We start from the raw sequence: 16505 nt of genomic DNA on the forward strand, positions 1-16505 counted from the left end.
AAGGACAGATTCTTGCCATTCATTACCCATTTTCAACAAACATGGAAAAAAAAATGGTTTATCAGGTTTTTTTTTTCAAAACAAAGTGCATTTTCTAACTTAATTTAAAGATTAAATGTAGTTAAAATTCAACTTAGATTAAGTTTAGTTACAGTATATTTATGTTGACTCTGTCTTGTATACTGGGTCTTTCGTGTTACTGTCTCAGGATGTAGAATGTCAAATGTACAACGTAACATGTTTAAGAAATAAGGCATGAGCGGCCAATCTATATTGTGAAGAAAGATATAAGATGTGAAAAAGGGGTTAACTGATTTCTTTCTGCACAAAGACTTCTTGTGGCACAACACATTCTATGCTTAGGCACCTTTGAGTTATGGCAGGGATGGGAGTTAATTTATATGAAATTCCATGTGCAAGATAGAGACTCCCTAACTAAGGAAAGATAAAACCGACTGTTAAAAGTGGTCAAGATCTTGGGATCCCCCCCCATTACCACGGTAACAATTTGCGTCAGAAGCGGCTGAAATTTGCTATATAAACTGAAAGTTTTGTACCTATATTACGAAAAATACTTTGGTATTATTGTTCCTTGCACGCAATAAACACAGTTGTTTAAACGTCATCTCGGGTTCCAGAACTTATTTGTCTATTACTACAATTGTGAATATAGTCACAGTTAAAACACGTTGTTAGGCCCGACACGAAGCGGTATATATATATATTCACGATATAGCACAGACCTCAAGTGCCTTATTGCTTTTATAAAACAGTTGCCAAATATGTGACTGCTCTATAGAATAAATTTTAATTTAAAAATGTATTTAACACAAAAAGTAAGTTGAATATGTCCCTCCGCCAGAAAATATAATCCACTAGTAGTAGAGTAGTAGAGTAGTGGAGATAAGTATTTTTCTAGAGACGCAACAGGACAGCTTGGATTCCTCTTTCTTATCTACGCGAAGAAGTAGTCTTTAAAAGCCTATGCGATTGATTTGATTAAACGTTATTTATCAGTCAGCGCATTGATATTTCTTTATCACACAGTAAAAAGACAAAATTCCTTCTGGGGTGTGCGTATATCAGACTATAGCACAGCTTCGAATGTGTGTCAGCCAATCAGATTTCAGGACCAGAACTATCCGTTTTATAATGAGATATAAACTGATTTTTAAAATATACCATAATGTTCACTGCTGACTAGTAACTGTGGAATCAAAGAAATTAAAGTTATTACATACTTTTGCTCTGTGTAAATTAGTAAGGAATAAGCTGTATTCAGGCAAAGCTGAAATATTCCTCCTGAAACTGGAACAGCAGTCTGAAGGAGAATCATGCTTCATGTCAAGCTGTATCTCTCTTGTTCTGTTACTGGCAGGCCAACAGAATCTGCCTCAAACTGAAACCAAACTCCTAACGCTCACATTTTCAGAGCTCCTTCATACTGTCCTATGACAAAATTCAAATGACAGAATCCGACTGAATTATCACAAAAACTCATCTTTCCACTTTAAAGCCTTATTGTGAAAAGTTGCAATTTCCATCCATCTTTTAACTGTTTCTCGTAATTCAAGCTCACAGGGAGCTGGCAAGCTACAGGCGCAAGGCAGGGCACACCCTGGATGGGATGCCAGGTCATTTCAGGACATACAGTACACGGACACAAACACAGAAACTCACACACTTACCTCAGGGCCAATTTCCGCAGAAGCCAATTAACATACCAGTAGGTTTCTGGACTATGAAAGGAAGCCCATGAGAACACAGGGAGAACATACAGCCTCCACACAGATTTGAACCCAGCGCTACAAGAGGCCCTTTAAAGCAAGAGGCAGGATTTGAGCCTTTATGGACACCCAACACAGATGTGTAAAATGTTTTATCCTTCAAAATTATGAAACTTAGCTTTATCTAAGTAGAGGTTTATCATTCAAAATAACAAAACTCTTTTTGATTACTAAGTGAAGCACTCTGTAATACCTATATTTTTTTAAGCATACTTAAGCATGTTGACATTATTAAGTGGACAAGCAAAAATAGAAATAAATTAAAAGATTCTTCATCCATTGTACTTTTATGTTTTCATGATATATAAACTGTATGACAAATATCTGTTGATTATTTTTTATGTATTTGACTCATTTAACAAATATGCCTTATTTTTATCAGTAAAACCATACTGTAAAAGCACTTTTACAATGAAAAGCTGAATGCTGCTGATAAGATTGATTTTCTGCATTAACAACAAGTTAATTCTTATTAGCAGGCTGATTGAATCCATGCTGAAAGGTTGCTTTTTTAAAAGAGCATGAGCTTCAAAGCTGAGCTTTAACAGCTTTTGCTACAAAATCAATTGATGGTGATAGTGCAATACTAAACCACTAGGCACCATAGTGATGACAGATGCAGAGTTCAATATCAATAAGAACTTTAAAAATGAACAGAACAATGCAAGAGCTGGTTTCTAGGTTTTCTAAACTGCAAAATCAACACAAATGACAGACTACAAGAACACACAAGGGGCTGATGCTGAGGAGAAAGAAATACACTACACACATTCTGTCCTTGAGGACTTAAAACCCTTTCCTCCCAATGCTTACACATACTGTAGTATTACAATCAAGTGAGCATGAAGTTTTAACTCACAGTTTCAAATCTATTGGTTTCCCTTTGTAATCAGGTGAGGTTACAAGTGAGAACCTAATTCAGAAACTATGGGCTGCTCAGAGAATGCTAGAGTGATTAACTGGACTAAAGCCAGAGAAAGAAGAACTGTAACAATTTGAGACCAATAAATATCTCAAGTTAATAATAGCCACCTTCCACATCATTACACAGAGGATGCATCAGACAGTAAATGCCCAGCACAGTTTGGCAGGCAGCAATAACTCTTGATAACTAGCAACTTTTATCCACTCATCCATTATTAGAAAGCCACTTAGTCTTGTTAAAAGATCAACAAAAATGCATATGTTGGTACTACACTTTAGATAGGACACCAGCCCACAACAGTAGTAACTTTTAATTTCAGCAAATTTGGAATTGTGAAGTTACTTATCACATGTATCGAAATATATTTTTAAGCTCCCAAGAAAAGTATCCCAATTATACAATGGGTATTGTTTTGAGTATTCGCACAGTCTTTATATGAAGGCTCCCTTGAAGTAGTAACAATGGCCAAAGATCCAGGTGGTCCAACATTCTATTAATCTTGAATTCAGACTAAACTAATTCTTTAAATCATTATACCAGCTTATCAGAACATCAGTGACTATATCATTCCTAGTGAGGTAATTAAATCTGGCCTTATGAGAATATGACAATATCAAGACCAAATGGCAAAATACAAAACAAAGAAAGGAGGAAAAGAAAAAGAAGAAAGAGGGAGATAAATCTGTAAAGAGAGGTAATGAAGCCATAAGAAAGCAATGTCCTTTAATAGGCCAAGTATCCAGGACCTGTCTGGGTAATCAGAAACCAGGAACAGTATCATACAGTTTATCTTCTGTTTGTGGAATATAAAGGCTTAGACACATCCTTAATTATTTAATTATGTAATTTTCTTAGACAAATAGATTCCCATTTTTTACCATCAATTATAGAGAGAATGCTCTATAATTCTCTATAAAATACAGTCTCTATACCTTTCTCTATAATTCACTATAAAATCTCTATACCTTTGCTCTGTTTCTCTTTAAATTGTCTTTGTTGCCAGGGAGACTTCTGTGTTTTCTTGTGTTTGTTGGACTAGGAAATTGATGCTCAGTATTGTAAATATATATAAGAATAACTATTACATATAAATACAGTATAAACATAGTTAATCTTTCACTGTCATGTTGTAAATATTTGTTCTTTTTAGTTATGCTGCCAAGTTGTTACTTCATTATCAAGCTACATCAAGGCTTGATTTTGATATAGATTAATGATTCTTATTTTGTAAGACACCCCATTTAGTTATTTTGTAACAATCCTACATTTTGCAATAACTGGTGTTAGTCGTGGGATCCTGTGGTTTAAACTGTGCCAATATATTAAGTTCCTGAGGTACATTTATTATCACATGAAACATCATAAGTATTCAGAAACTCTGTATACATGAAGAGATCTCAGAGACTGATATAACTGATCAGTTGGAGAGCAAAATTCAATGTATAAGAAATGATGATATGAGCATACAGATGCAGCCATTCAAAGTGCGCGATACACACACGTACCAGAGGTAATTGGCTACGGCGTCGCGCATTGTGACGCACAATGAAGCGCGGTACCGCGGTACATGATTAGTTGACCGACAGGGGCACTCGTGGTCCGTTGGTCTCTCGTAGAAAGATTTACAGTAAACGTCTTTACTGTGCCCGTTGTAGTATTGAATATTTATATGGAATTTTACCACTGAACGGAAATCTAAGTAGCTGAGCATAAAAAGAATAGGAGCATACTGTAACGCGTGTGAAGGCCATAATCGATATTAATTTTGGAACATAAACATACAGTATATGGCTGATCTTGGTACTTTAAAGAAAACATACACACCAGTATTCCATTTCTCCCTAAACATTTTAAGCATCGAAGTCTTTAAAGAGATACCGGAGTCAACTAGCATACTTTTAGAATTTGATTAAAAGGGAATATAATATGGAATCGCGTATCTAAAGAACTTAATAACGATATAATTATATTCATGTACTGCAACACAAGAATAGTACACGCTGTACATTTACTGTTAATAATGTTTCTGTAGTGCTTTTTCAGCACTCTGCATGTGACCTTGCCGGTGGCGCTGTGGGTTAGGTTCCTGACTCCCATGTCACACCGTCTGTGATCGAATCCCATTGTGGAACCATGACTTTTTTTTTTAACAAACATTTCTTTGAAAAAATGAAACGTTTCCCTTGGTCAGAGATTAAATAAAACCTCACTCGCACCAAACACATTTATATTTCTAAATATCACAACATGATTGAATTTAAGTCATTTTAATAACAATGAATAGTCACCTAGGCGTTACAATATAAACATTTATATTGATTTAAATCGCATTTTGATTTAAATTGCAAACGCAAGTTTAAATATGTGTTTTTTGATTCACAATCAGACAAATGCAACATAAATTGATATCTTTGTCTTCTAAGTATCTTAATAAACTTTCAGCATAGCTTTCTCCCCATTTAGATTTATTTTTCTTGGGATCAAACGTGGAAAGATTAGATTGTAATTGTTTTTATTTTTTAAATACATTGCGGAGTTAAAGCCTTGATTTTATATATCACCTTTAAAAGTGGAATCTCAAAGCAAAGTAAATACCCAACACTGATTGTACCCATCTGTCATGCTAATAAAGCACCTTGAATTGAATTGAGAGAGAGAGGGGGGAGGGCGAGCAAGAGAGCACAGCCAGGACAGGCAAATAAGATACACTCCACAGACATTCACAACAGCGACATATCATAAAACGTTTGCACATATAGTTAAGTTATTACTTGGTTTTCAAAGTGCAATGAAATACAATATTGTTGTTGTTGCTGTTATTGTTGTTTTTATCCTGTAAAGTGTTTTGAGAAGCCACCTTTAAAGGCGATATATAAAAGCACTGTATCTTATGGAATGTGTTCCGCCGGGGATTCAAAAAATGTATTTTTTTTAATCGAGTATCTAAGGAAATAAAGCTGATACAGTTTAGACTTATTTTAAACTGTATTACAGCAGCACAATGGACAATGCAACGTAAATTGCAAAAATGTACTTGGAATCTGTCCAAGCCCTACTTTGTCAGGCATTTTCTTTTACTGCAACGGACATAAAAACTCCTTTGCTTTTAACAGAGCGTTTCATAATTTCTAACTACGAAATTTATTTAAACTGCGACACTTATCATTCATTCATATCATTCATTCCATTCCATTATCAGTCTTCCATTTATCCCTAAACATTTTAAGCATGAAAGTTTTATGAAACAGTACCCAAATATGCGATTGCTGTATGGAATGAATTTTAATTTTTAAAACATATTTAACACGAAAATTAAGCTGTTTACATCTTCCGCCTGAGAACAGTCACCCGTTGCTACCCAACGCAGAAACACAGCCACTAACTAGCAAAGAGAGGACGTTAGCCAGCCAATATGATAAAGAAATAAATGATTATTTTATTTCTTTTGCACATTTATTTGAACATTTCCATCGATTGTACAAGCACTTGTAAACTGTCCAATCCCTAGTTCATCAGGCATTTTCTTTTACGCTGCAGGCATTCTCTTGGTCTGGCGCCGATCTGTGTCTTCTAGGATATAATGCCAGCGAACTCTTGTTTTTATGTCCACTATAACAGACAATCACCTTTGCTTTTAACCGAGCGTCTAACCCCTCTGATTGGAGAAAAAAAACGTGCTGGTTTGCTATACTGTACATACTGTACCAGGAAGATGATTTCTTTCTATTCGAAACGTGTATTTTAAAAGATTAAGAAGTAAAAACCTTACAGCGTGCACAGATTTCTAAACTGATCAGGATCATTATCTTTGTCTTATGCATAATAATGTTCACCGCTCTGTCCAGCAAATTAATAATAAACTTTATTTTATATAGTGTTTTAAACTAATAAGTAATTAGATTGCTCATAAACCTAATCGCTTTTTCTACATAAACACAGTGTGATTACTCTCTGAAAATGCCTTTTCTTTTTATTTAGGCTCAGATTTCAACTAGAGATCGTATTAATATAAACTTTCTTGGAAAAATGTATTTTATGTAAACCATGTTTGCTATTAATTCATTTAGGGCTAGAATATGTTCATTGCCTTCCAATCGAGTTGAGTTGACATAAGAAGCTTGCCACGCCCGGACTGTTACACCAACTCATTAGTATGTTAAAGCGATTTCATTGAGGAGCCTAGCTTTCTTAACTAGGAAGTACTGTACTTACTGGGTTTTTGAGGGGGGGAGGTGTCTTTCGCTGGAAATCTCGCCCCCTTCTACTTTGAAAATACCTGTGAAACCGGTTTAATTCGTCACAGCCAGCACTCCCGCAGAGAGGGGGGTTGTACTCGTTAATGTCTTAGCCGGAACACATCATTGTATCCCTTGTATGTGCTGTCCTTAAGGTGATATCACATAAAGGCGATATATAAAATAATGTTTTTATTATTGTTATAGAGAAACATGATCAGATTTTCCCCAGTTCAGAAAAAAATATCTAAAGTATACTAGTTTGTCACTAGTATACTTTTAATACAGTCTTTGCTGTGCTCTAGAGGATCCTTGTGATATTTCGAGCTCTGGTTGAATGATAAGTGTCGCAGTTTAAATAAATTTCGGAGTTGGCAATTATGAAACGCTCTGTTAAAAGCAAGGGAGTTTTTATGCCCGTTGAAGTAAAACAAAATGCCTGACAAAGTATGGCTTGGACAGATTCCAAGTGCTTGTACAAATGTGCAAAAGAAATTATACTTTGAGTATACAGCTTGTCCAAAGTCATCCATTATTAATACTATTAGTAATATCTTCGGTAAAGGCTTTGATGCACAAATATTTCTGATAAAGGTAGGTTGTGTACTTTTGTCCACCTGAGCAATCTTGCTTTCATAAAATATACCAACATTTTAATGACTGATGATTAACATTCAAAATTAAAGGCTCAAATGCTGTACATGAGAGGTTAAGCTCCCCCTGGCAGTTTTACAAGGTGAAGCCGGATAGTTTCCGGCAGAGCGTCAAATGACGCGCGATTAACCACGTGACACTGCGTGACACTGCGTGACACCGCGTGATACCGCGTGATACCGCGACACGCCCACCGGGGTATGCCGCGAAATACCTCACCCATTTTGAATGGCTGCATCTGTATGCATGTGAAGCACCAGACAATAATCAAAACAAACACATGGAATTTACCAACTTTCATGAGCAGAGATTGAAACCTATCTACTGTATATGTATAATGAAATGTGACTTATTTTTTAATTTTTTGGATCCATTTGGGTGATTGCATTTGAGTTAGGCAAAGACCGTCAATCATTTAATAACGTTAGGACATGTGATTGTCAAAACACTGCTGACTTTAAGCTTTGTCCGTGATAATCGCTGACATACTTCTTTTTTTGCATCATCTCAGGTGAGCATTTTATTACATTTTAACTTTTTTTTATAATGAAAGCTTGTGTGTGTTTAGTGAATACAGTACAAGATAGTACATCATGTTTATGCATCTGCTAATGGCTATAATGATTACAGTACTGTACCATAATGAGCAGGAGTGTTATTGTTTTCATATTGTTTATACATCAGCTGATGGCTTTAAGCATGTTATTCAAATTTCTAACCAGAAATGTTATTGCTTTCATACTTAGCTACAGTTCTGTGCTGTATTAAAGTGAAGTCTAAGTATTTTGAGGGAACAGTTCACGAGAAATGAATAGTTAATCTTAAACTTGTATAACAGTACAACAGTGTAGGATTACAGTACTTAAATACAGAAACCTACTTGTGACAAAATACATATGATTTGACAAAAGCATTAAACTGATAGCTCTAAAATTAAAGGCTAAAATATTTTTTGCTCCTTGCCATTTTTTTCAACAATTTTACTTGTGAAAAAACTGAAGGTATACACTAAAAGGCAACAAAAAAAAAAACGGATTGTCCATAAGACAACAAGTGTTAGACATGCCTCACAACTCCATAAAAAAGTTCCAAAGACAATGGTGGTTCCAGTTTCATGTTCTTTTACCACATACTGTATCCGCAATATTGGGCATTCGTTTTCTAGCATTTAACCAATGCTTTGGAAAACAATGAAAAATAAATAATTAATTGGATCAGTGTTATTTTCCAACCTAAATTAAGAGAAACTATCACAAACTTTCTTTATAAGTAGTTAATTAAACCCACTGTATAGTTTTCATTTAAGTTAATCTGAAAGGCTATTGAGACTTCAAGAGAATATCAGCATGCAATGTTAATTAGTGTTGAAACTAAACTGAAGCCTTGGCATTTTGGTATTATGCATTTATTGACATAAAAAATCCAGAAGCAAAGAATCATACTTTCATTTAAAAAGTCACCTATTCACACTTTGTTTGCTCAAGCCCAAAGGAAAAAAAAAAAACTTGCATGAATGTAACGTGTAAGTACAATTCAAAATTCAGAGGAAAGTTTATCAAAACAAAAGCATCAAACACAAATTAAATGTTGTTCATTTCATAAAGCACATGCACACTGATCTTGACTGTGATTTTGTTATAGACGGTTTAGTTGAATTTAATGTGTAAAATAGCATCCTTGTACCCTACAACACACTCTTTAAAGAAAGTACTGTAGTAACATGTATTGTGTTTAAATAAAAGGCAATACAAGCACATAAACTTAATCTGCTGCTTGAATTAAACCATCCATTTATTTCTAACAAATATCAAATATAGGGTAATGGGAGGAACTTACCTTGGACGGGACTAGTCAAACACAGACACTAACACACTCACACCAGGTCTAATTTGACCAGAAGCCAATTAACCTACTAGAATGTTTTTGGACTGTGGGAGGAAACCAGAGACCCGCAGGAAAGCCACGTGAACATGGGGAAAACATACCAGCTCCACACAGGTATCACACCAGAAAATGGACCCATCACTGCAAGGCAGCATTGCTAACTCCTACTGTACAACACCATACTGCCCTTGAATTAAAACATCTACAGGGCAAAGCACTCCATTAGCTATGATTACTGTATACTGCCAACACTAGTAATATTCTGCACAATATATTGTCATCACCTTGGAAGTTTCAACAAAACACTACATTTTTTTATTTTTTTCTACATTTTTCTTTTTCACTACATTTATATTCCTATGCAGTAAGCCTTTGATAGTATAAAATATTGTGCTACCACCCAGGAAATAATTACTGGTGACATTTTCATCCGGCTTTTTTTCCCTTTCTAAAAGTTGTCAACAATGTTTGACAGAAATAGCTTGAATTTGTGTTTTATATGGCAGCATTGCTCTTAGTTCTATTTAAAAAAAAAAGAAATGCATTCAAAAGTGTTAAGTACCTGTTAAAATTATTCTGATTATACTGCGGAAAGTAACGATTTATGAATCTCAGAACTAAAATGTGACCTACAATACCTGCAGTGGCCACCAGATTCAATCATACTCCCAATTAAATAGGGACAAACTGGATAATGTATCCTACCGAAAAAAAAATGAAAATGTCATACTGTAATCTTAAAAATATTGCACAGAGCAAAGTCATATCTGCTATAGCAAATTTTATGTCCAGAAAAAACAAGAGTCACATTTAGTCTCATCCATGAAGTTAGTATTTGTACTACACATTACACTGAAAATATGCTTCTTGCAGCATGCTATAATGTTCTGTAATATCTGAGGGGGATTTTTAAGCACTTCATCAGGCAAAACTGCTCTACTGTAGGTCCTTGAACTGGAATTTTAAATGTTTTATGGTATTGAGGTCTAGAGTTTGAGATAGCTCGCCAAAAACATTTATTTTGTATTTGGTTAACCATGTCATTGTGAATTTGGATTTATTCTTTTATCACCTCCATGCTACAATTTCCATTTTTTTATAAATATTCAGCTACTTGGCTTCGGGAACTGGGTATTTAGCAAAAATAAAGTGCTACATGTTGAGATTGAAGATTCTCCCTCTCTTAATAAGGGCTTCATGATTCGGATTCATTGTCAAACTACCCCAAAAACTCACCAGGTTTCACAGTGGGCATAAATGTTTTAACAACAAGCATGTCATTTTTTGTACCGTGCACCAAAGATGGCGTTTCTGCCTTCCCTCGGTAAAGAAAATCATGAGCAGTAACTCCAATTAGTTTTCTAAAGTAAATCCAAGTAAACAAAAAAACATGGGAAATTAACACAATGTGGAACCAGTTATAGCAAAATAGGTTCTAGTTTTATGGGCCACTAGGCCTTTTGTTTTAAACAAACGTTAAAGCACGCTAAAAACGCTGATAAAAAAGCAATGTGTTGCACCTGAACCAGCATGGCACTGGTTCATGGACAGGTATATGCCTACAAGCAATAGATGAGTACTGAATTTTAGTGAAAAGTTTACCAGCAGATCAAATATGTGGAGAATACCAAGTTAATCAGACATTGATAACAATAACAAGGTTAACATAAACACTGGAAGAGATGAAGAGCACAGCACACCAAAACCAGAATAATAACATTAATAAATAAAAAGACCTCCACACCCTGAACTGCTTAAAACTAAATGCAAGACACATGAAAAACAAATTGGTAAGTTATTGGAGCTTACGTGTATTGATAGCTGTGATATAATTACACATGACGATATCATTATGGGGTTGTGCAGTGGCTCTGTGGCTAAGGATCTGCCCCTGTGGCAGGAAGGTTGCTGATTCAAATTCTGCGGCAGGCAGAGGAATCCTGCTCCGTTGGGCCCCATAACCCCAACTGCTCCAGGGGTGCCGTATAAATGGCTGACCCTGCACTCTTACTCCAAGCTTCGCTCTCCCTGTGTGTCTGTTACGCAGAGCAAGTATGGCAAGTATGCGAAAAGACAAATTCCTAATACGAGAAATTGCATATGGCCAATAAAGTGATCTTATCTTGTATGAATTTATATTACTAGGGAGGGTGGGGATGATAGGAAAATGGTTGAATTTTATTTGTTTAGGAAAGACAGGATTGAGAAAATAGTAGGGGGGTTTAGTGTTTCATGAAGCCCCAGCAATGACATTTGAGATATGATGACGGATAAAAACTGCAATGCTCTGAGAAGTGCTCTATAGGGCACCAGGAATATACAATTAATTCAATAAACGTTTCTAGGACAATATCCGGATTGCCTACACTTAAGACGATACTGTAATGATGTGGGATTTTACTAGCATCTCTAAACCTCACACTTACAAAATCATGTTAGAGCTAGAAACCACACGTTCAATTGTCCTCCTTGACAAAAATATAAATGTGTCTTCCAAAGCATGTAACTCCAAAGAAAGTCAACCTTTTTAATAAACAGAACAGCTTATAATATTGGCAGCAGTTCAGCTCTAACATGCTCTTCCAGTGTCTAGGGATACCACGCAGCACCAAGTTGTGAATGTGTTTACTTATCGCTGGCAAAGACAGAAGTTATACATTTTCAAAAGATTAGATGTACCATCACATAAATCTGAAAATTACATTTTTTTGCTGAACTGGATACAAAAGAAAACATGATATTTGTTATACCCATATATTATCAAGCTTGGCTTCAAACATTTTGACTTAGTTTCACGAAAAAAACATCCAGGGTGGTTAGACTACAAATCCTAATTCTAGCTTACTGAGTGAGGATATACCAAGTAAACACAAATAAATAAATTAAAAACTCATGTAAATTACTTAACAAGACTACCCAAGTCTGACTAATTCTCAAACTGTAAACAAATGTACGTAGTACCATTTTAACAGAGATGTTGGTTTAATGGAAGAAAGTAATTAGACCGTTAATTGTTCTCATGATGGAGCGCCGACCGCTCCTCACAACTACACAAAATCACTTGGACTTTCCCTGTTCAATAATCAACATGTATTTCCAATGCCCTTCAAAAAATGAACTTTACATCCTCGCCACTGCCTACTACAAAGAAACCAGTTTAACTTACAATTTGCAAGAAAGTGGAAATATTTGACAGAAATCATTTGGATGCAGGTGAAACAGAAAGCAAACTCATCAAAGAGCATGGCCCGGGGTGCACCACTTTCCTCATGTAAGTTATTTTATTTAATATCCGGGCAAATTACTTCTGTTTGTTTTTATATAAGGTCCTGCACTGTAATCCATCTTTTTGCAAAAATGGAACTTTACTGTACTCCATGTTGATAGCATTTGGAACTTTTGCACTGGACACAGAAAGCCTCAGTGAAAGGAGAACCACTGTAGAAAGAGTTCCATGTGGCTCAGCTGTAAGACCACAGCTGTTCCTCACATGACCTTAACAGCTAGGCTGTTAACTGTACAACATAAAACTGAATTTATTTTCTTTTTAGCAATACTGCACTTAATCATTTTCATACCATATCACCATCTTCCTGTTTAATGCAATGAAACTGGGAGCAGAGATACTGTAAATAATGCAGAAAAATTAAATGCCCTTTTCCCACAACACACCTTAATATTTCAAATGCTAAAAACTAAACATCTAAAGAAAATATCTGGGAAAATAAAGTATCACATATGCAGTACTTACTATGTCTGAAACAGAAGATATGTTGAGTAGATTCAGAAAAATAATAAGAACAAAGAACTATTGATGCATTAACAGTTCACCATTATTCTAGACAAAAGAAAACATATGTAGTGTTATTAAAATGTGGACTGTTTTTAGCATGGTAGGTAGGGTTTCAAGGTTGCATGCTTTAAATGTAGCTCGAGTGTGGTTAGGTGAATAAGCTGTGTGTATCTCAGGTCTGACGGATTGCAATCTCCTATGTCAAGTTTTATTTCATGACCTTCTGTTCCTAGTCCAGTTGAATCCCCCTATACTTTGCAGTTTGCTGTACTAGTGTCTGTGGGTTTTTTTACAGTGGTGTTTTATTTTTCCAGAATAATTCTCTTTTTTTTTGCATTTGAATGACAGGAGATTTTGTGTTAACATATCTACAGATTTTTTTTTAATTAATCTGTCCTTCAATGACAAAAAAAACCTGCATAAACCTTTTTTTACTTTTGGAACTGTAGGAGTTGTAGAAATTGTTGACTCAAGAGTAGTAACTTTTGTCAGATATTTTTATGTTCTTATGAAAACTGGAGAAGAATAAATTTACTCCCAACTGTGCTCTACTGCAGAATATGAACACTAATATTAGTTAGTTAAATTTTGTGTCTGCCATCTTGATTAAGTCTTACAATATATATATAGCTAAATTTAGAGCCATAATTTAGTTTATATATAAATTCCAGCAACGTAACAAATTTTGCTATCATTGAAAATTAATTTGAAAATTTACAACCTGTTTAAATAAAAAAGATGAGGATTTATTATATAGAGTGTATCTTAGGATCTGCCCCCGTGGCTGGAAGGCTGGCGGTTCAAATCTCGCAGCCGGCAGAGGAATCCTACTCTGTTGGGCCCCTGAACAAGGCCCTTAACCCCAGCTGCTCCAGGGGTGCCGTATAACTGGCTGACCCTGCGCTCTGACCCCAAGCTTCTCACCCTCTCTGTGTGTCTGTGTGTCTCATGGAGAGCAAGCTGGGGTATGCGAAAAATACAAATTCCTAACGCAAGACATTGTATAGGGCTAATAAAGTGATGTTATGTTATATATGGATCAAACCTTGCTTACTTTGGCCTCATATGCTAAAAACAGTGTTAGAAGTCTCTTTAGATGGCTCTGTTTTATAGAACAATGAAAAGGACAGAGACAATTAATATTAACAATCCTATAACTCATAGCAATTTGCTTGCTCTTAAAAAACAAAATAATCCTGAAAGATATTGTTGTAAAATTCTATAAATCAGGATATCAAACAAACTAAATGTATTTATAGTTTGCTGATGGCATAAATCTAGGAAGAACAGTTACATTTGTAAAAGACTAAGCTTCTTTTTTCAAGAGAAAAGGCATGACTACAGAAAGGGTTTGTCCTATCTGGTAGATTATGTGCATATTACAAATGCTGGTTACTCTGAACAGTAACTCCAAACACTTTTTTGCAATAATTGAAAATATTTGAAAAAATATAAAAAGGTCATTATTCGTAGTACTTCAACACAATCCTTAGTTTAATAATATAAATAATATTATTTAATAATATAACATGGGAAATGTTCTTGAGTATAGCTAATATATTTCATAAATCTTGTGTATTAGATCATTTGTATAAAATAGATATTGATTTTCTAACATTTTGTCAATTATCTAGAAATTTAAAGACTTAAAGAGCTGAACAATTGAAAGCTGAAAAGATGCTGTCAATGCCACAAACAGAAAAAGCAGATTCATTTTTGTTATTCATTCATGTTTAACATTCAAGTAGCTTTGGGGATTTTAAAAAAATCCTAAATAAATCAATGAGAAATTCTGTCATTGATTATTGGTTTGTTTCACTGACCAACTACACTTTTCAAGAAAAATTAATCATGGGTAAGTACCTATCTAAGAACTGCTGTGATATGGCTGCTTTCAAAACTGAATTTCCTGCACAAGCTACAGAATAGTCATTAGTAAAAAAGCAAATATTTATGCACTTTTAGGAGAAAAACTGATGTACTGCAAAGCATAACGATGCTGTCAATGTGATGTCTGTCATAGGTTAGAGCTTGTCTTTTGTTACCATGGTAACTATCAGTGAAAAGCAAGGAGAAAGTGTTCCCAGCATTCCATAGGCTACTGAATGATTGTTTGTCAAGACAGCCCTGATGAGGGGAAAACCACAATGCCAAGAAAACCCCTCAGACAAGCAGAAAGGAAAATAATCTTAAAACACTAAAAAAGTACTCAAGTCAAGAGACATTTCATTCTATGGTAATTGTACCATTTGTTGTTTTTTTAAAAAAGAAAGTAACACTGAATTAAAGGTAAAAATGTTTTAAAATAAAAATGTCATTGCTAAAATAACAATCCTTGTGAATATATTTTGAACGCAATCTTATATTCTGTAAAAATACCCTGTTAAAATCAGGGCACTTCTCCAGTTTGGCCAAGTGAGGCAAAGAGAGTTAATGAAAGAGACTAGCAAAACAAACATTAACACATAGCATGTAGTTAGTTCCCCGTTAATTTTTGGTTTTTCAACTAAGCAGGTATTTACTATAGCTCATTTAATTATCACGTACTATTGAAACTTGAGCATTTAGGGATCAGCAGTCCTCATAGAACCATATGAATGTTCTTTACATTCAACATTGAACATTCCTTTAGAATTGTATTAAGTTGATTGTAAACTAAGTAAAAGTCTCCATTAACATGTTAACATGACAAAATCTTTGGAAATAATCTTGGTCATGATTATTAGATATTTAGATTTGTAGTGTTCTCTTTGTTTAAAAATCTGCTTTTCCTTTCATTTATTCCAAAATAAACTCGTGTATAAAATTTGATGTGATGTAACCATATGCTATGTGTTAACTTGAACATCTTGAAGGACGCATTTCTTTTGCTAGTCTCTTTCATTAACTCATAAGTTAGAGTATTTTTACAGAGTGTGAGACTGCATTCAAAATATATTCACAAATACTGCTATTTTAGCAAATAACATTTTTAGGAAACATCACATTTTCTGATGGAAAAAAACAAACCTGAGACACAAGCAGGGAGTTTGTATGTAGTGGTTATTGTTGACTGTACAGGCTTAGCTAATAGTGATTTATAGTGAATAGTGTTACTTCTGTGGAGTTTGTATGTTTTCACCTTGTTATTGTGGGTCTCCTGGGGGTGCTCTGGTTTCTCCCACAGCCCAGAAACATTCTAGTAAGTTAACTGGCTTCTGGGAAAATCAGACTTATTGAGAGTGTGC

At 34.9% G+C, this 16505-nt stretch overlaps 1 protein-coding gene across 2 annotated transcripts in view; it reads right to left on the bottom strand.

Annotated features, from left to right (window-relative positions):
• The window catches only part of ascc3 (activating signal cointegrator 1 complex subunit 3), a 372889-nt gene that overhangs the window by 233418 nt on the left and 122966 nt on the right, over positions 1-16505 (bottom strand). The gene's annotated exons all lie outside the window — the stretch shown is intronic.

This window comes from Lepisosteus oculatus, chromosome 2 (genome assembly GCF_040954835.1).
Source record: "Lepisosteus oculatus isolate fLepOcu1 chromosome 2, fLepOcu1.hap2, whole genome shotgun sequence".
NCBI lineage: Eukaryota > Metazoa > Chordata > Actinopteri > Semionotiformes > Lepisosteidae > Lepisosteus > Lepisosteus oculatus.